Source organism: Grampus griseus, assembly GCF_964374135.1.
Source record: "Grampus griseus genome assembly, chromosome: 18".
Classification (NCBI taxonomy): domain Eukaryota; kingdom Metazoa; phylum Chordata; class Mammalia; order Artiodactyla; family Delphinidae; genus Grampus; species Grampus griseus.
The window spans coordinates 69,637,588-69,657,577 of record NC_139012.1 but is presented as its reverse complement, the minus strand read 5'-3'; the positions used below and the strand labels follow the sequence as shown (position 1 = coordinate 69,657,577).

Here is a 19,990-nt window from a genome sequence, read left to right as displayed (position 1 = left end):
GGGACAGAAGAAAGAGCTCTCGTAAGACAAGCCTACCCTTCTGTTCTGTCTTCATGTGACCCAACTTGCCTCTAGGAGCTCACCAAGTCCTTGAGTTGATGCTTCCATTTCCATTCAGAGCCATCCTTTGTCAGTTCAACTTAATGGAAAAACCCAATGGCATTTTGAAGACAAAATGTCCAGGTGCATGTTTATTTTTAGAAGGAAATGGACCACAACACATCCATACTGCAAAAAAGAAGCAAGACACAGCTCTGCGTCCTGAAGCAGAAAGTGGTACCTCAAGGGTGGAAAGACTGAACTTGCTGATGAATGGGCAGCTCCCCCTCTTACAGAGTCTCTCCCAAGAACCGCACAGTATCCACTGAGTGTGCAGGAAGTGCAGAGTTAGGGCCAATACCAAAGGCACTGGAGGGAAGAGTAAAAGCTCTCCTCGAGCTTTCTGACTTGGTTTGGGTAACTGTGAACAACTAGCAGCTATTTCAATTTCTAGAACACATGGGATACATGATGATTTGTTTGCATTTTCTTTTTATTTCATCAGTCACTGAACAAGGTCATCTTTCATGAGGTGGAATTGTCTCTTTGACCTAATAACAGTAATAATCACAGTCACCAAGGGCTTGCTCTGTGCCAGGTGCTATTATAAGTGCTTTACAAGTTGAGAGTCAAGTTTTCCATGGCTCACTCACATTGCTGTGTGTCCTGCCAGCAGAGACACTGACTGCCTTTGTCCCGGATGATCTTTTTCAAGATGTCTGTCTAGAAAAACAGCTTTGGGAGATAAAGAAGATAGATAAGTGTCTCCCTCCAGAGCAAGGAGCAGACTTACTGTCCAATATGATAAACGTTATGTCCCTTTCCGAAGCAAAGGACAAGCATGCTGCTGCCCATCCTGAAGGATTCAGGCTCCCTAAGCTCAGAGTTCTGCAACACAGCCACTGTGTGCGTGCAGGTGTCACCTGGCCCTCTTTGTGTCGCCCTGTGGGAACTGGGGCACAAGAGAATGTGCTACTCTGGCTACTACTTTTGCTGCAAGTCAGAAAGTCCCTTGTCTCTGACCCAGAGGTCTCATGTCTTCAGCCAGCATCCATGAAACTTAACTTTGGCAGGATAACTCATTAGATTGTGAGCAGAGTAGAATCTCAGACTCTTCCCTGTTTTTGACAGAAGTAATATCTCATTTAATCCTCTGAACAACTTTGGGAGGGTACTATTATTTCCACCATTTTATAAATAAGGAAACTAACTTAGTGTATATTCTCCTAGGTTATACATAATCACAGTTGTTATTACTAAACCATACTGACATGCTCAGTTCTAAGACTGAAATTCCTGACTGAGAGAGACTTTACTTTCCAGGAACTGTTGTCTTTCTATACCTTCTTTTTAAATACTGCAAATACTGCTGAGAATTATACTAAGTTAATTTCTACCCCTAACAGTGTATATGAATTAGACATAGTCTAAGAAGTAGAATGCTAAAAGGGGACAGAGGGATACAGAGAAGAGATATGGAAGACATACTTTTGCTTCCCTCCCTATTTTTGACTAGGGCTGGCCCAGTAAATGCCCAGTTCTCTCTGTCACAGAGAGAATAAAGAGCAGCAGAATTCCATACACATGGTTCCCCTGCAGGTTTACAGGGGTCAGTGCATGTCTGAGGAGGGAAAACATCTACTTCTCTCCTAGGGCTGCTCTGCTCTTGGCCATTCCACTGGCATGTTTCATGAATGATGACCTATCACTTCATCTGTGACACCTAGTGGCCACAATCCCCTGAGGTGTTGGCATAAATGGGGATCTACCAGGAAGACATACAATTGGCCACTACTATTTGTTGTCTGAAATAGACTGGATAGTTCAATGCTCGCCTAAGACTCAGTACAGGGGCACTTCTACACAGATGTAGGTAGGCAAGGCATAATGGGGGGCTTAAATATATACTATGTCTCTCATTTGCATAATCACAGGGCTGAAGGTGAAGGGGGTGTGAGGCCTACATTCACTTACTCATTTGATGAGCATTTACAAGTTCCTTGGTATGGAGTTCAACAGGGCATCCAGAGACGAATGAAATATAGGCATTTATCCCACCTAAAAGTTTACAATTTAATCCAAAACTAACACAAATAAACAATAAAACATCTCAGACTAGGGAACAGATTGCATAAAAGTAGACAAATCAAGCCCTGTCGGAACCCAGATCAGGGAGTAGTTGCACCAGGCTGGGGAGCAAGATCTGGGTCTTCCTTAGAGGATGGATAGGGTTTTCACAGACAAGGATGAGGAAGGAGGCAGAGAGTTCTATGTTGAGGAGATAACTTAGGCAAGTGATGGGGACCTGATCGTGGAGGGAAAGCAAGTAGCCCAAACTGTCCAGAGCATAAAGTACAGAAAACTAATTAGGGACAGATGAGGCTGGAAAGAAGGTTGGGGTCAGATGGAGAACTGTGAATGCCAACTGGAGGATTCAAAGCTTTATTCCAGGGGGATCCAGAAACCATTGACCATAGGTTGGCCAGGGGTGGAACATAATCAGATGTTACAGAGACTTAAGGCACATATGTAGCAAAGATTCTCGTCTATAAAACCAAATCTTAGGGAGAGACCTCAGGTCAAACATCAACAAAACAAAGAATTATTATTTGCTAAACAGAAGGAGAGGAGTTACTCTTTTGAGGTGAGGGTGACGGTGACTTCAGTTTTGGGGGTCATTCACTTAGAATTTACCCATTCCCTTAGTGGTTCAGTTTCAAACAACACTAACCATAATCTGTTATATTCTTATGTGGGTTTTTGGCTCCTTCACAGAAGAATTAATAGCTCTTCAATTAACTACCATGTAACATTCTGCCGAGCACAAGGTAGGTGCTCAATAAATATTTTAATAAATTACATTGGATGAAACATAAAAATATATCTCCAGTAAGTCAAGACCAGATGCATCTAATGTCTGCAACAGGTGTAAAAAGTTAGCAAAAACATTCAGTCTGTTCCTGATTGAATGTCTTTATCCAGAGCTAATTATTTGAATAGTCTGGTGATAAATACAAATATATTTTTTTCTGGCAAATATATGTGGCTTTTAAAATTACTACATTTAATACCAGAAAACCAAGCTTACTTAACACTTCCATGTGCCTGAGACTTCAATGTCAGACATATGACCTATTTAAACAGACAATAATTAACCTAGTCACACAAACTGTAGTAAACAGAACTAAATTTAAACAATCTGATCATTTTTTCTCCCTGCTGTTACACATTTTAGTTTGCATTTTTTCTTTATCAAGAGTACATACCTATATGTGTGTACACAGACCTCCAGAAATAGATACGCAGTATGATTGTAAAGAACCCAAGGAAGTTGTTAAGTCATAAACAAGACTGTGAATCTATAGAATTCATCCTGTTGGATTAACTCAGAATCATCAAGAGTTGCGTGCCTTTGAATGCTGAAACTTGCGTCAGTAAAATAGTGAAACTGTTCCGTCGTTGCAGACAGGTAGAAAATGTGATTCCTAAAGTAGTGTCTGTTGAAATTTTAAATAGTTTAATGAACTTAAAAGAGAGCAAAGATTCATTCTCATGAGCATTAAAGTTATCCTATCTACTGTGGAGATTTAATTAATGACCTATTTGATTGCCCCAAACTTTTAAAATTGATGTTTTCACCGCTGTTTCCAGTGCCTGCTGACCTTGTCACCTGCAGCAGGCAGACTCCCGAGGGTGCACCACCCGACAGCCTGTCCCAACAAGCCAGGCCCCACCCAAGGGCTCACAGCAAGGCTAGTAAAGACTGGGAAAGGACAGACGTGTCTAAACACCTTGTGGTGAAGTTTGGAGGGTGGCGAAATCTCTGAATAGGCTGTGCTTCACTTTGTGGGTGAACATTCCCGACAGGTGCATAGAGGAAGGGGAAATGTCAGGCCCCCTAAATAATAATTGGCCAGAATCCTCCTTGTACCAGCCGGGTGAGAGTCAGGATGGTCAGCAGATGGGCTTTTGAGCCAGAAAAATCTGGGTTTGCTTACCAGTGGTGTGCCTGTGAATAAGGAATCCCACCTCCCTGCATCTCAATTTGCCATCTGTGAAATGGGGAGAATGCAGAAGCATATGGGAAGGGTCTTGTTCTGGGGTACAAACACCTTCAGATCTCGGTGTTAAAGCATTACAGAGAACACAGCTTGGATATGCTTATTTATAGTGGCAGCAAGTCATTGCCATAACCTGAATTATGATGGAAGAATTTCACCTGATTAATGCAGAGGGTCTGCAACTTGGTTTTCTCCATTAACTATTTGCTGAGCACCACCCTTCTATTTACTGCCTTCTGAAAATATTTAACGGAAGGAGACAAAGGGAAGATCGGGAAAGGAGAGGAAACTGGGGGAAGGAAAGGCACAAACTGTAAAAACCTGCTTGTCTTCCTGCATAAACTTCATTTACTCTTCTTCCAAAGGATGAAGGTACATCAGTTATGTGGATTAGAAATGTCCTAAACAGGCATGTACAGTAATTTGAACATTTTATATTAACACTTATTCATGCAGTTCTTTACAGATGAATTGACAGATCCTTTAAAATCTAGATGAGTAAAGCTTAATGCTTTTTCTTGAAGTCGCTATCATTTGGATAGATCTATGCTTAAGTGAAAAAGGACTTTTTCAATAATGTTCATTCCATCATTTCAACATTTTAATTGTGTATTTATTTTATATTTCCTAGAATAAATGAATTTATCAATAAAATGTATTCAAAGAGTACGCTTCACCTGAGCACAACATAAGAATTTTGATAAACCACCATATCTTTGGGGTATATTAAATGAAGAGATGCACAAGAGAACTTTTAGAAGTCTGATCTCCTCTATAATTGGACTTGATAGAACTGCTTTCCTTGAGAAGCTCAATAAACAGAACCACTCCCTGCTGGTGTTCTGTGGCTCCTTAGAAACACAGTGTGTGTGTGTGTTGTGGGGAGAGGAGGTCTCCAGAGCAAGAAATGAAAAGACATTGCTTTAGTACTCAGCAAAACAACAGAGCCCCAGGCAGCCATGCACTGATCCTTGGCAGTGAGAAGCTGAATGAGGACCAACTTTAAATACCACTTTTAATATCACTGAACTGTACCACTAAAAATGGTTGACACGGTAAATTTTATGTTACGTATCTTTAACCACGATAAAAAAATGAAAAGAAAAAGAAAACAGGCCTCACACAGTTATGTGGTTGGAAAAGGGGGGAGTATTTTAATACCTTTTCAGATAACTATGGATATCCAGTCCACTGAACCAAAACTCAACAAGTGGTTTCTTAAAAGTTAGCTGCAAATGTAGAGTCTGAAACCTTGTCAGTAAAGTTTTGGTATCCTGGGCAATCTTAAATTGCTCACAAAGGACAGAATAAAGCTGTGTTCTCCAAGATGGTACCACTAGCCACATATGTATGGCTTTTGAGCACTTGAAACATGGCTTAGGGAGACTGAAGAATTTTATTTTAATTTATTTAAATTTGACTTTTAAAAATTTAAACTTGATTCAGTTATTGGAAAAATTTTCAGTATGTTTGGACCAACTTGGATATGATCGCCTATTCTTTCAACTGTAACTGTTGTGAAACCTAAATACAGGTCAAGGTATTTGCGGTAAAAATGTAGTGCTTCGATTGAGATGTGCTCTAACTATAAAATGCACACTGAATTTTAAAGACTTAGAATAAAAGAATAAAAAATATCTCATTGGGCATTTCTGCCGACATTTATTTTTAAAAAATTGGGGTTTCTAGATGTTTATTTACTTAATCCAGTGTGGACAGAAATCTTTGTGCATATTTATAAGGCTGTTTTCATCAAAGCTGCTGTTTCCAATGGAGCCACAGGCAGCCAAAGCCAAATGATCAAATTACTCACACGGAAATCATAAATGAAATCCATAGATGATTTGCAAACCTCATTTCAGCCAATGGGTTTAGCTCTTTTCCTCGGCAGATCTCTCCTGAAAGCTGCTAACAGGCTGATTGGAATTTCATATCCTCTCCACTCTCTGGTGGAAGCGCTAATTAGCGATGAAAATGACTAGAGCACAGTGCACAGGGGGAGGAGGAGAAGCAAGGGAAGCAAAGGCACTGAAAACCCTCCAGCTTCAAAATCGCACCCTGAATAATCAGCGATTGACAGAAACTCCTCACACAGTGCTTTCTCCACACTCAAGCAAACGGGGCTAAGACTGTGAAACCTCCGTGTCACGCATACACTTGTTCTGAAATTGCTCGACAGACTATGAGGTTAGATCAAAGCCTGATTTGCCATCACAGCCAGTCAGATTTCCCTGGTAGTATTAGCTATCTTTAAAACATGTTTCCATGGCAACTAGTTTAAAAACATATTTGACTGTAGAGGCTCTTCCGTTACGAGTGCCAGAAAAACCCAAGTGACCTTTTCTTTTCAGAACTCTTTTCTACCAGGAGAGCGACTCTGAGGCCAGCGAGGGTGAGGGGAAGGGCCCCTTCAGTGGAGTACCCAGGGGCCTGGGTCCACACCCTTCCAGGTTGCGGGGACGTTAGCTGGTTGGATTTGCCAGGGTCACTGCTTCTTTCCATGAGACAAACCTCCTCCTGTGCTTCTCTTCCTGAGCTCCTCTGAACCCAGCTCTGCTGCTGGACATTCTTCTTCCAGGTCCCCTCTAATTTTTCTCCAGCTCTGCTCTAGATGCTAAGGCTAGTCAGAATATGATGGTTGCAGAAGTGAGAGACAAAACCCTGTTTGCTCTATGAAAAAGAAAAGAGGAATGAATACTCAGGTCTCCTTTGTTTCACAACTATCTGGCCTTTCCATCACTGCCATGTCAGCTTGGGTTGAGGCTTAATCCAGGGACCCTGGCACGCCTGAATTCTTAACCTTTTATTAGGAGAAATCATGAATTTTCTGTAGAGTCGGCTGTTAGGACCAGACCCACAGTGACCCTCTCTCAGGGCCAAGGTGAGACATTAATGGTTCTTAGCTAGTTCTTCACCTCCAAAAAACTCAGTATTTTCCAAGGTATTTTCTGTAGTCTCCCCTAGATGTATATCTAAGTATCACTAATTCTTGTTTTCTCATCTTGGGGTGAAAAACAGCCTGGAAACTTGGGACCAGAGTTAGGTCTCTATGTAGATTGCATTGATAAATGGGGTCTACAATGTGCGGATTTGGCTGCAGCAATAGGGACCACCAGTCCAAAGGTATCATCTCCCATACCCCTGAGATGCTGCAAATTCCCACTCCTTCAATTCGAGACTTTATCTTCTAAATGAGATATATTTCTGCAAGCATCAAATCCTTTTTGAATTAAGGCAAGATAGGAAAACAATCATGAAACAATCAATGGACACAATACTCGAGAGAGTCCAAAAATCAGATTTGGGCCCCAAGATTTTGGAGCAAGAGTATTTCACTGAAAGGGAAGTAGGAGACTTCCCTGGAACAAGTCCAGGTTGAGTCCTTGCACTGCAGGATACCTCAGAAGGGACTCTCCAGGACAGTCTTCTGGAAGGTAGAAATATTATCGTGCAGTCTGCCCAGGACCAGGCTTGTTCTGGGTTCTGAGTGCACTCTTCTCTGATTTAGGCCACATCAATATGTGGCTGGTGTCCATTTCAGATATCTTCATGAGGCATATTGATCACCATCTCAGATCACTCACTCAGCAATCTTCATTGATCATTAAATGGCTGGAATTAATAGATTAGCCAGTGGAAGGGCTATTCATTTAATGTGCATAGGCAGAGACAGTGAGTCTTTGGGGACCCTAAGACTTTTATCTACTACTGTGTGGTGCCTCGGGACTCTCAGGGAGTATTTTTATGTGAGAGTGTATATACTTCAGTGTTCATATACATAAAACTGAAATGTAGGATCTCCAGGACACTTGCATTAATTTGAACATCAATCTGAAAATTGTGGCTCAGAAGGAGCCCCAGTGAAACCTATTTTTGGATTACCTGTGAAGACTTTATTAATTGTATAAGCAACATTTCAGGGAGAATGTGTAAAATGCTTATGAGAGGAGAATAGTTTTAAGTAACTTCAAGATTCCAATTTCAAATGATTGATATACCAATTAAAAAGCATTTTCTTTTCTTTTTTTTTTTCTCTCCCCAAATAACCTATTCTTATCTATTTATCAAAACAAGTCTCCTAAGAACATTTACTAAACACATTTGGTTATCTGTATTCTGGTACTGTGTGTCCTTGGGTAGTGGGAAACTAAGGGTTCTGCATCCAATTCCAACATGTTGTTTTTTTCCCCTATTTAACATACAATTCTATGCTAATCACAAGTGCAGGTTGTCACCCGTGCTTCTAATCGACTGACAATAGATTCGAGGTTCCAACATCCCCCTCCTTGGGTTCAATTAATTTGCTAGAGCGACTCACAAAACTCAAAGAAACATTTTACTTACTGATTACTGGTTTATTATAAAAGGATGTAAGTCAGGAATAGCCAGATGGAAGAGATGGAGAGGGCCAGGTGTGGGGAAAGCTTCTGTGCCCTCTCCAAGCGCACCACTCTTCCCAAATTTCCACGTGTTCACCAATCCAGACCCCATCCTTTGGGTTTTTATGGAGGCTTCATTACATATTCATGATTGATTAACTCATTGACTATTGGTGACTGATTCAACCTCCAGCATTTCTCCCCTCCCAGGAGGTAGAGGGGAAAGTGGGGCGGGGACAAAAAGTTCTAACCCTCTAATTACAAGGTTGGGTTTCCTGGCAACCAGCCCATCCTTAGGTTTGCTTAGGGGATTTCCAAAAGTCACCTCATTAACAAAAGAACTTTATCACTCTTATCACAGGAAATTCCAAGAGTTTTAGGAGCTCTGTATCAGAAATAGGATGAAGACCAAATGTATATATTATATATTATATATAACATATATTACATATTATATATATTTATATATCATAAATATAATATAAATTTATATTCTAATTATACATCACAATATCACAGAAACCCAGCTTAAGGCTAACCTAAGTCCACTGCTTGTACGGGGAACTGTGGGCATGTGAGCTAGGCTGATGGGGAGGGCCTACCAGGAGTTCATTTACTTGGGTTGACTCTTTGGGACTCTTCATTGGAAGGGATCCACACTGGAGCAGTGGGTGATGGGAAAGGCAGCGACTTGTGTCTTTTAGAATTTGTTTCTCTGGCAGCCTCTCGGATGTTATCTGAAGACTGAGGAGAGGGGGGATGATAGAAGGTGAAGGAGTTACTATTTGCATTACTGGTACTGGCAGTAAGGACTCTATCAGATGTTGGGCTTTTGTCTCATTAGATGACTCATTAGGTGAGAAAATGGGGGGAAGGGTAAGGAGGAAAGTCTTTCTTCATGAGGCACTGGTGATTTCATATCACTGGTGGTTCTGGAGGGAAGAACAAGGTGGTGGTAGTCAGGATGTGTTCCCAGTGCACGGGACTCATATATTTGGGTGTCCCAGATATAATCATGGACAAGGGGCATATGGGGGCTAGAAAAGGGCTTGGGAGAGCAGAGGAGGGAGGACTAAGGATTCAGCCAAATCCAAATATGGCTTATTACAATTAAAGCGGCATTGTTTATGTCCATAATTAATATTGCCACAGAAAATTTGATCTATCCCTGAAAATAATAAAACTAAGTTTATTTTAAAAAATATTTGGAAGGGGTATAATACAGTGAAAAGAGCATATGCCTTGGATCAGAACCAAATTCAAGCTCTGACTCTGCCAATTACTACCTGTATGACTTTGGGCAAGTTGCTCAGTGTGGCAGATGGCCGTGTGTTCACTGAAACCTGTGTTCCCTGCCATCTGAGTACACACCTTGACTATGTCTCCCACCCTCTCTGCCAGCCCAGAGTGAACATGTGAGGGAGCTCTGACAAATGCACTGTAGACAGAAGTAAAAAATCCCGCTTCCAGGTCCTGTCCATTAGAACTTCTTGTGCCTGGGAAGCTTGCATTAATTTGAACATCAATCTGAAATTAATATAAATCAGAAGGAGCCAGAATAAAATCTAATGTGGGGTTACCAATAAAGCCTTTATTAACTATATGAACAGTATTTCTAATAGGAACATGCAGAGTATCCTGCAGTATCCCAAAGGGTGGTAGAGGCCGGACCCTGACTGACCACACGGAAGGCCATTCACCAGCCAGAAACGGTACTGGATTCTGCAGGGGCAAGACATTAACCCTTATTGTCTTAAACACTAAAATTGGGATTTATGTGCTACAGCAGTTAGCATCCTTTACATTAATTGAGATTCAATTACTTCTCACTAATAAAAAAGGAAAGAATATTATCTAACAGAGCAGTTAGAATTAACTATAGAATTAACTACAGAGGCACACAGTAAGTGCTAAATAAAGTAGATACCATATAATCTCTTATTCAGGTTTGCCCTTCATTTTGATCCTTTTCTTATAATTGGTGAGTGAAGTTTATTAGTGGGAAATGAGTCATACTGATGAAAGCAAAGCACAGCATCAGGCTTAGGTGGAAGGAAAGAGCAATTTAATGAATCTGTATGGACATTGGTTGCAAGATATGGGACCTTGGTACTATTCTGTTTTTTTTTTTTTTTAACATGCTTATTGGAGTATAATTGATTTACAGTGGTGTGTTAGTTTCTGCTTTAAAACAAAGTGAATCAGCTATACATATACATATATCCCCATAACTCCTCCCTCTTGCATCTCCCTCCCACCCTCCCTATCCCACCCCTCTAGGTGGTCAAAAAGCACTGAGCTGATCTCCCTGTGCTATGTGGCTGCTTCCCACTAGCCATCTATTTTACATTTGGTAGGGTATATATGTCCATGCTACTCTCTTATGTCATCCCAGCTTACCCTTCCCCCTCCCTGTGTCCTCAAGTCCATTCTCTACATCTGCGTCTTTATTTCTACCTTGCCCCTAGGTTCTTCAGAAACTTTTCCTTTTTTTTAGATTCCATATATATGTGTTAGCGTATGGTATTTGTTTTTCTCTTTCTGACTTCCTCACTCTGTATGACAGACTCTAGGTCCATCCACCTCACTACAAATAACTCAATATCTTTCCTTTTTATGGCTGAGTAATATTCCATTGTATATATGTGCCACATCTTCTTTATCCATTCATCTGTCGATGGACACTTAGGTTGCTTCCATGTCCTGGCTATTGCAAATAGAGCTGCAGTGAACATTGTGGTACATGACTGTTTTTGAATTATGGTTTTCTCAGGGTATACGCCCAGTAGTGGGATTGCTGGGTCGTAAGGTAGTTCTATTTTTAGTTTTTTAAGGGACCTCCATACTGTTCTTCATAGTGGCTGTATCAATTTACATTCCCACCAACAGTGCAAGAGGGTTCCCTTTTCTCCACACCCTCTCCAGCATTTATTGTTTGTAGATTTTTGATGATGGCCAATAAACGTGTGAGGTGATACCTCATTGTAGTTTTGATTTGCATTTCTCATGATTAGTGATGTTGAGCATCCTTGCATGTGTTTGTTGGCAATCTGTATGTCTTCTTTGGAGAAATGTCTATTTAGGTCTTCTGCCCATTTTTGGATTGGGTTGTTTGATTTTTGGATATTGACCATGAGCTGCTTGTAAATTTTGGAGATTAATCCTTTGTCAGTTGCTTCATTTGCAAATATTTTCTCCCATTCTGAGGGTTGTCTTTTCGTCTTATTTATGTTTTCCTTTGCAGTGCAAAAGCTTTTAAGTTTCATTAGGTCCCATTTGTTTATTTTTTGTTTTTATTTCCATTACTCTAGGAGGTGGGTCAAAAAGGATCTTGCTGTGATTTATGTCATAGAGTGTTCTGCCTATGTTTTCCTCTAAGAGTTTTATAGTGTCTGGCTTACATTTAGGTCTTTAATCCATTTTGAGTTTATTTTTGTGTATGGTGTTAGGGACTGTTCTAATTTCATTCTTTTACATGTAACTGTCCAGTTTTCCCAGCATCACTTATAGAAGAGGATGTCTTTTCTCTATTGTATATACTTGTCTCCTTTATCAAAAATAAGGTGACCATATGTGTGTGGGTTTATCCCTGGGCTTTCTATCTTGTTCCACTGATCTGTATTTCTGTTTTTGTGCTAGCACCATACTGCCTCGATTACTGTAGCTTTGTAGTATAGTCTGAAGACCAAGAGCCTGATTCCTCCAGCTCCGTTCTTCTTTCTCAAGATTGCTTTGGCTATTCGGGGTCTTTTGTGTTTCCATACAAATTGTGAAATTTTTTGTTCTAGTTCTGTGAAAAATGCCAGTGGTAGTTTGAGAGGGATTGCATTGAATCTGTAGATTGCTTTGGGTGGTATAGTCATTTTCACAGTGTTAATTCTTCCAATCCAAGAACATGGTATATCTCTCCATCTATTTGTATCATCTTTAATTTCTTTCATCAGTGTCTTATAGTTTTCTGCATACAGGTCTTTTGTGTCCTTAGGTAGATTTATTCCTAGGTATTTTATTCTTTTTGTTGCAATGGTAAATGGAAGTGTTTCCTTAATTTCTCTTTCAGATTTTTCATCATTAATGTATAGGAATGCAAGAGATTTCTGTGTATTAATTTTGTATCCTGCTACTTTACCAAATTCATTGATTAGCTCTAGTAGTTTTCTGGTAGCATCTTTAGGATTCTCTATGTATAGTATCATGTCATCTGCAAACAGTGACAGCTTTACTTCTTCTTTTCTGATTTTTTTAAAATTTCTTTTTCTTCTCTGATTGCTGTGGCTAAAACTTCCAAAACTATGTTGAATAATAGTGGTGAGAGTGGACAACCTTGTCTTGTTCCTGATCTTAGAGGAAATGGTTTCAGTTTTTCACCATTGAGAACAATGTTGGCTGTGGGTTTGTCATATATAGCCTTTATTATGTTGAGGTAACTTCCCTCTATGCCTACTTTCTGGAAAGTTTTTATCATAAATGAGTGCTGAATTTTGTCAAAAGCTTTTTCTGCATCTATTGAGATGATCATATATTTTTTCTCCTTCAATTTGTTAATATGGTTTATCACATTGATAGATTTGCGTATATTGAAGAATCCTTGCATTCCTGGAATAAACCCCACTTGATCATGGTGTATGATCCTTTTGATGTGCTGTTGGATTCTGTTTGCTAGTATTTTGCTGAGGATTTTTGCATCTATGTTCATTAGTGATATTGGCCTGTAGTTTTCTTTCTTTGTGACATCTTTTTCTGGTTTTGGTATCAGGGTGATGGTGGCCTTGTAGAATGAGTTTGGGAATGTTCCTCCCTCTGCTATATTTTGGAAGAGTTTGAGAAGGATAGGTGTTATCTCTTCTCTAAATGTTTGATAGAATTCGCCTGTGAAGCGATCTGGTCCCGGGCTTTTGTTTGTTGGAAGATTTTTAATCACAGTCTCAATTTCAGTGTTTGTGATTGGTCTGTTTATATTTTCTATTTCTTCCTGGTTCAGTCTCAGAAGATTGTGCTTTTCTAAGGATTTGTCCGTTTTTTCCAGGTTGTCCATTTTATTGCATATAGTTGCTTGTAGTAATCTCTCATGATCCTTTGTATTTCTGCAGTGTCAGTTGTTGCTTCTCCTTTTTCATTGCTAATCCTGTTGATGTGAGTCTCCTCCCTTTTTTTCTTGATGAGTCTGGCTAGTGGTTTATCAATTTTGTTTATCTTCTCAAAGAACCACCTTTTAGTTTTATTGCTCTTAGCTATTGTTTCCTTCATTTTTTAAAATGTATTTCTGATCTGATCTTTATGATTTCCTTCCTTCTGCTAACTTTGGGTTTTTTTTGTTCTTCTTCTTCTTCTTTCTCTAATTGCTTTAGGTGTAAGGTTAGGTTGTTTATTTGAGATGTTTCTTGTTTCTTGAGGTAGGATTGTATAGCTATAAACTTCCCTCTTAGAACTGCTTTAGTTGCATCCCATAGGTTTTGGGTCGTCCTGTTTTCATTGTCATTTGTTTCTAGGTATTAAGTTTTCTGAGCCTTAGCCTCCTCATTTGTAAAACAGGTATAAGAATCCATGCTTCACAGGAGATATGTGAGAATAAAATGAGGCAACAAATGTAAAAGTATCCCTTACTCTTTGGAGTTCCCTAAAATTGCATCATTTATTATTATAGATTAGCCATTTTAAACTCACAAAACCAAGCAGGTTTTTTGCAAACAAACACTGTCTTCCCAAACAGTATATGAATTTCCACTGGATTAGCAAAGTTGTTGCTTTATATTGTAATGTTTTTAATGTCGGTGGATACATGTGATTAATATTACCTTTCCATTTTCTAAGGTGTTGTTTAATTTGATGAACTAACAGCAGTAATGTATTTGAAAGGTCCCATTTTCCTTTTATTTTAAAGGCGGATAAAAGACATTGCTAGCTATAAATCATGTAGGCCCAAATTGAATCTGATGGGTCAGGAAAAAGTAAGATCTTCATTTTTCTGCTGTCATTGAAATTTCCTTTGGAGAGAGATGCATTGGGAGCTGGGGCTTCATTAGAATCAAACCAGATCTTGGCATATGTCAGTTAAGCAAGTTCTGTGGTGAACCTATGATCTACTTTAAACTTCTCAATACATTCTCTTAATTTTACAATTTATAATCTCTGAAAACACCTCATATGGATTTTATTACTGTGACTTGAAGGTTATCAAAAAGCCAAGTCTTCCTGGAAAAGCATTTGGTATGTTCCTCATACAGCCACACCATGCCAGCCATGGAGATGCCAATTTTTCTCTAGATAGAAAGTTAAAACTCTGAATATTTAAAGTACGTGTGCCTGGACCCTGAAAAAGAAAGTTGAAGTGCCTAATATCTTAAAAGAGATCATGGACACTATTGAGTGGATGCTGTTTGTAGCTGTGTGAAGGAGGTTGGGAGGAAAATACTTTTGGTTAATAATTCAGCAAAAATGTATGGAACTTTAACCAAGTAATCAGAGTGAACACAGCTATTAATGTCATATTAATATCACGTACTCCCAGATATGATGTCACGAGAGGGGCACTTCACCTCTGTGTTATTTAAACCATGCCCCCCCCAAAATAATAAACCAAAGAAAAAACCTAATGATGATAAAATCGAGGAACATTCTACACAAATAAGGAACATGCTACAAAATATCTGACCAGTACTCACAAAACTATAAAGGATTTGAAAAATAAGGAAAGCCTGAGAAACTGTCACAGACCAGAGGAGGCTAAGAAAACATGAAAACTTACTGTGATATGGTATAAGGACCCTGGATAGGATCTTGGAATAGAAAATAAGTAATTAGTGGGAAAAGTAGTGAAATCCAAATAAAGTCTAGAATTTGGTTAAATGTAATGTGCAATGGTGGTTTCTTAGTTTTGGCAAATATACCATAGTAATATAAGATGACAACATTAGGGGAAACTAAAACTGGGTGAGAGGTATACAGGAGCTCTCTGTACTACTTTTGTATTTTTTTCAGTAAATCTAAAGTTATTTAAAATAAAAGTTTATTAACAAATTAAATATATGTATATAATTTTAATAAATAAATAATATCACTAATAAATTTTTAAATATTTCAATGAGTAAATTTTTATTTTAACAACATTAAAATTAAACGTTAATAACCAATTGTACATATATTTTTTAATAAATAAATTTATCTATCTAAGGAGAAGACTCTAGCATTCTAGAAAAATGCTGGTGACAGTATAATTTTCGATCTTTTGAATTCACCACATAAAAACAGATGAAGCAAAAATAGTAAATACTATAGATTTATAGTAAAATAGAAAACCCATGACAAAATTTACCACAAATCTGGTTGGCGTGGTGTCTCTATGAATGTCAAAATGCCAAGCAGGTGTGGGTGAGCCACCAATAGCCACCAACGCGTACAGTTCCAGAATCTGTGCAGGGAGAAGCAGAGGGAGCATCAGATAGATCTCAGGATAGAATCCCCAAATAGTCAACAAGTATTCACTGGAAGGCATGACCAGAGAATGGGAGAAATGCACCTGAAGCTGGGAGACGTTGTGCCCAGCCTACTAGCAGGTGAGTTCAAGAACCCTTCAGGAAGGTGTGAAGGGTCAGGGGCAGTCAGCGTCCTTATGAACAGCCCAGACTCCCTACACAGACCTACCAGGGCTCCTCCAAGACAAGTCCACTTAATGAAGAAAAACTGCTAGAACTGAAATTGTAATTGAGCAAAATAAGGACACAAAGATGAAGAAAGAGAATTTCCCAATAAAAGTAAGAAGAGAGAACAGAGCCAAGAAATCTCAGAAAGAAGGCTGTCCTACTTTTTAATACTATATGACAAAAAAGCATAACAAAACAAAATAGAAGAGGGTAGTCCATGAAGTGAACCTTTGTTTCACAAATCCTTCCAAAAGTTCAAAAAATAAATTTCTCAAAAGTAGGCAACAGGAAACAATCAAGCAAAACAAAACAGGCAAAGCCATGGTGAGGGCAGTAATAAGGAGCAGAATACCTATGTGGACATCTCAAAAAGTCATGCTGAGCAAACAGATAAAATCTGTACCTACTATTTCAAACCAAGGGTAAAAGACCTTTAACAACTGACATAAGACATGAAAGAACAACATAAACCAAAATTAGAGAAATTACGAAATGAAGTATAGAACTCAGCAACGAATTAGAAATAAAAGAAAAAAACCATTTCAGACTATTAGACTAAAAGTCATACCAGACTACTGGAAGGAATACAAGAGAAAATAATGTCCTGAGAGAAACAGAAGATGAAAAGAAGAAAATATTTAAAAATCAAAAAAGGAATGAAGAGATAAAAAGAGTTCAAGAGAAAGTGACAAGTATTGACAATAAACAAAGAAAATCCAAACAACAGAAATCCCTGAAGAAGAAAATGAAACCAAGGAAATATAACAGGATGAAAGAATATAAACCATCTATAATCTTGATAGTGATGGTTGAAGTTGGGCTAGGTTGTAGACAGAATAATGACCCCCAAAGATGTTCACTGCATAATTCCCTGCACCTGTGAATGTGTTAGCTTCCTATGGCTAACAGGACTTTGCAGTTGTTATTAAGTCAAGGATATTGAGATAGAGAGATGAGCTACTAGTGGGCGTATGCTGGAAAGGCAGAATGCTATTGTCAGAGATAAAATATCTGAAATTAGGATTATGGAGTATTGCAATCATTGGTGCAGACATTCTCAATCAGAGTTCCTTGAGAGAATTCAGCTTTCATGCCCAACGTATCTAAAATATGTAATGAATTAACCTCACTCCTATGAATTTAGAATGGCATTAGTTATGTACCATCTTTGAGAGATCTGAGAAAATATTCACTCCAATTATCTGCAGAATTCTATGGCTCAGACGAAGAGCCCCTTTGGACAAAAACTAGAGGGTATGGCCACGGGACTAATTGAAATAGAATTTTTTTTTTTTTTCTTCTGCACCATGCAGCTTGCAGGATCTTAGTTCCCCAGCCAGGGATTGAACCCATGCCCTCAGCAGTGAAAGTGTGGAGTCCTAACCACTGGGCCACCAGGGAATTCCCAAAATAGAAATATTTCAATAGAATAGAAATAGAATAGAAAGCAAGATCATTAAAAAAGTTCAAGGAGCAGAGAGACCAGGATATTGATAGGATCATCTGTGAGTATACTGAATTCATTAAGGTTAAGATAAGAATAGTATTGGCATTCAAATTCCTGGAAAAAGAGTGACCCAGGAGTGGATAGATGACAGCAACAAGGAAGGGTAGTGGGTAATATAATTTCAAAGTGGAAATAGAAAAAGAGGCTTTCAGGAAAAAGGAAGGGGAAATAGACAAATGTCAGCAATGAGGAGAAATGAGGAAGTCTAGCCAATCCCTCCTCCAAGCCAGAGACATAAAGGCTGTGGAAGGTGCAAGAGCCACGACTAAGGGGCTACAGTAAACAGGGTCCTTAAGAGAGTTGGCCCTTTAACCAGAGGGTGGAAAAAACATTCAGAAAATAGATGGAGGATAGAGCACGCTGCCAATAATGGACCCTCGTTTCCAGAGAGCACAATGGAAGGGACCAAGCCTTGAGGAGGAGTGAAGGAAACAGAATGAAGCATGTACAGAGCCTGTGGGGCTCCCCGTGGGAGATGATGGTTGACCTGTGGGGGCCGACATACACAGGGATAAATGGCCTAATAAGATTACTTATTATGTAGGTTCAAGGTAAATAGTGCTGGTGAGTGTTGTGGAGGAGGGAAAGGTGGGTTTCAAGGATTCCCTGATTTCGAGAAGGCCTAGATGAGGTGTGGTCTTAGATCCAGTGCACGTAGATAACCTGTATGATTAAAGTTTTAAATTTTGGAGGATCACACACTTCTTTGAGAATCTTATGAAAATGATATTTTGTCTCCTCCAAAAAATGCAGATAAACTCAAAATTGTGAATATAGTTTCAAGGTAGGGTTTTCAGAGCTAAATACACCCACATGTCTGTCTCAGCCACTCCCATTTTAGATCCATGAATTCAAGATAAGAAGAGATGACTTAGACTGCTTTTTTCTGTGACAATCTGATTGAATGACATATGTTACATTTACAGGGGACTAATTTGTTATCCTTCCGGGGAAATTTATTTGCGTTTGCATGTAGACATGGTGAAGACAAGACTTAATCCAGAGACATTTTGGGACAGGAAGAGAGCTAGACTGACAGGGAAGGGCCCTTAAAATCCACCATCACTCACACCAAGGCAAAGCATCATCATTTAGGAAAAACCTACCTGTGTGTGTAGTGGTGGGGGAGTGCTTTAAAGGAACTGTACAAAGCAGCAGAAACAAACACAGGTTCTGCCCTTGAAAAACGGGAAACTCAAGGCCGAGGTTTCAGCCTGAACATGTACCTTCTCGTCTCACCTCTGCCTCCAACTTTCCATGATGATCTTGGCTCAGTCATTCAAATTCTCTGCATTTTGGTTTTAGCACCTGTAAAATAGGAATCATAGTATCTGCCTACAGAGAATTCAGGGAAGTGCTAATCTTGGAGATGTTGGTGTTAATTCCAATCAGGATGGTCTGTACACCTGTCTTCTTTTCTTTCCCAAAGTCCTTGGCTGAGAACAAGAGCAGGGAGAGCAAAGGAATGACTTGTGATGGAAAAGGAGTCACAGAAAATGGCTGGTCGCACAACCCACCTTCATCTTGGTGGAGGAGATGAGGAATGAGCTCCTTTCCCCTGGGACTTGCTTTATCTAGACTCGAAACTTCCGAAGATTTACTCTTCTTGGGCAGCTAAGAGTCAGGAAAACCAGTGTTCATATTTTAAAGGCCAGTGTTCAACTAGCAATTTGTGAAATGAAATGTTACATAACAATAAGAAATGGGATAGTTTCTGGGAAGGGAGGAAACAAGGTAGGATATCTTGGAAAATGCTAGCTTCTATTTCATTGAAATAAACTGGAGTTCTGTTTCTGAGGAGATATTTGCACCCTTAAGAAACCAAGCAAAAGTTTCAAAATGCCTTTCCGAAAGTGGAATCTGCGGTTTATTCAGGCCCTCAATTATTATTTTGGTTATTTGAATTAGCAATTATAACATCTACTCTTACTAATTTTGCTCTTTTAATATTAAGTCATATTTTTATCCCATAGACTCCAAACAGCTAAAGATTTCAAACTTCATTGGATATCTCACCTAATTTTTAAATGACATGATTGATAGTTGTTTTCTAATGTGGAAAAATATAATTTGCATTTCTTCTTCAGTGTCAAGGTTGGAGAGCTCTTTTATTTGTCAGAATGATAAACTTGGTATGCAAAAGGTTACGAAGGAAGAAGCAAATTGGTAGAGTGACATTTTCATCTAATTTAACACAAACATAATTACAGGTATAAAAATCTGAGATGGAAATAAATTAGAATTATGCTCCTGCCATTTTGGATTCTGTTTCTGTGAGCTAAAAAAAAAAAAAAAAAAGAATCCATTGACTTGAAAGGGTGGGATATAATTGGGCTTGGAGACCAATAAATGAAGAGCAAAGCT

The 19,990-nt window shown here is 39.0% G+C and overlaps 1 protein-coding gene across 1 annotated transcript in view; it reads right to left on the bottom strand.

Moving 5' to 3' along the window:
- Nucleotides 1–19,990, bottom strand: part of LOC309835925 (uncharacterized protein) — a gene marked incomplete at its 5' end in the record, with an annotated part of 502,005 nt that overhangs the window by 28,834 nt on the left and 453,181 nt on the right. Inside the window, 2 exons of the mRNA XM_082675641.1 lie at nucleotides 15,792–15,887; nucleotides 18,853–18,934. The remainder of the gene's footprint in view (nucleotides 1–15,791; nucleotides 15,888–18,852; nucleotides 18,935–19,990) is intronic.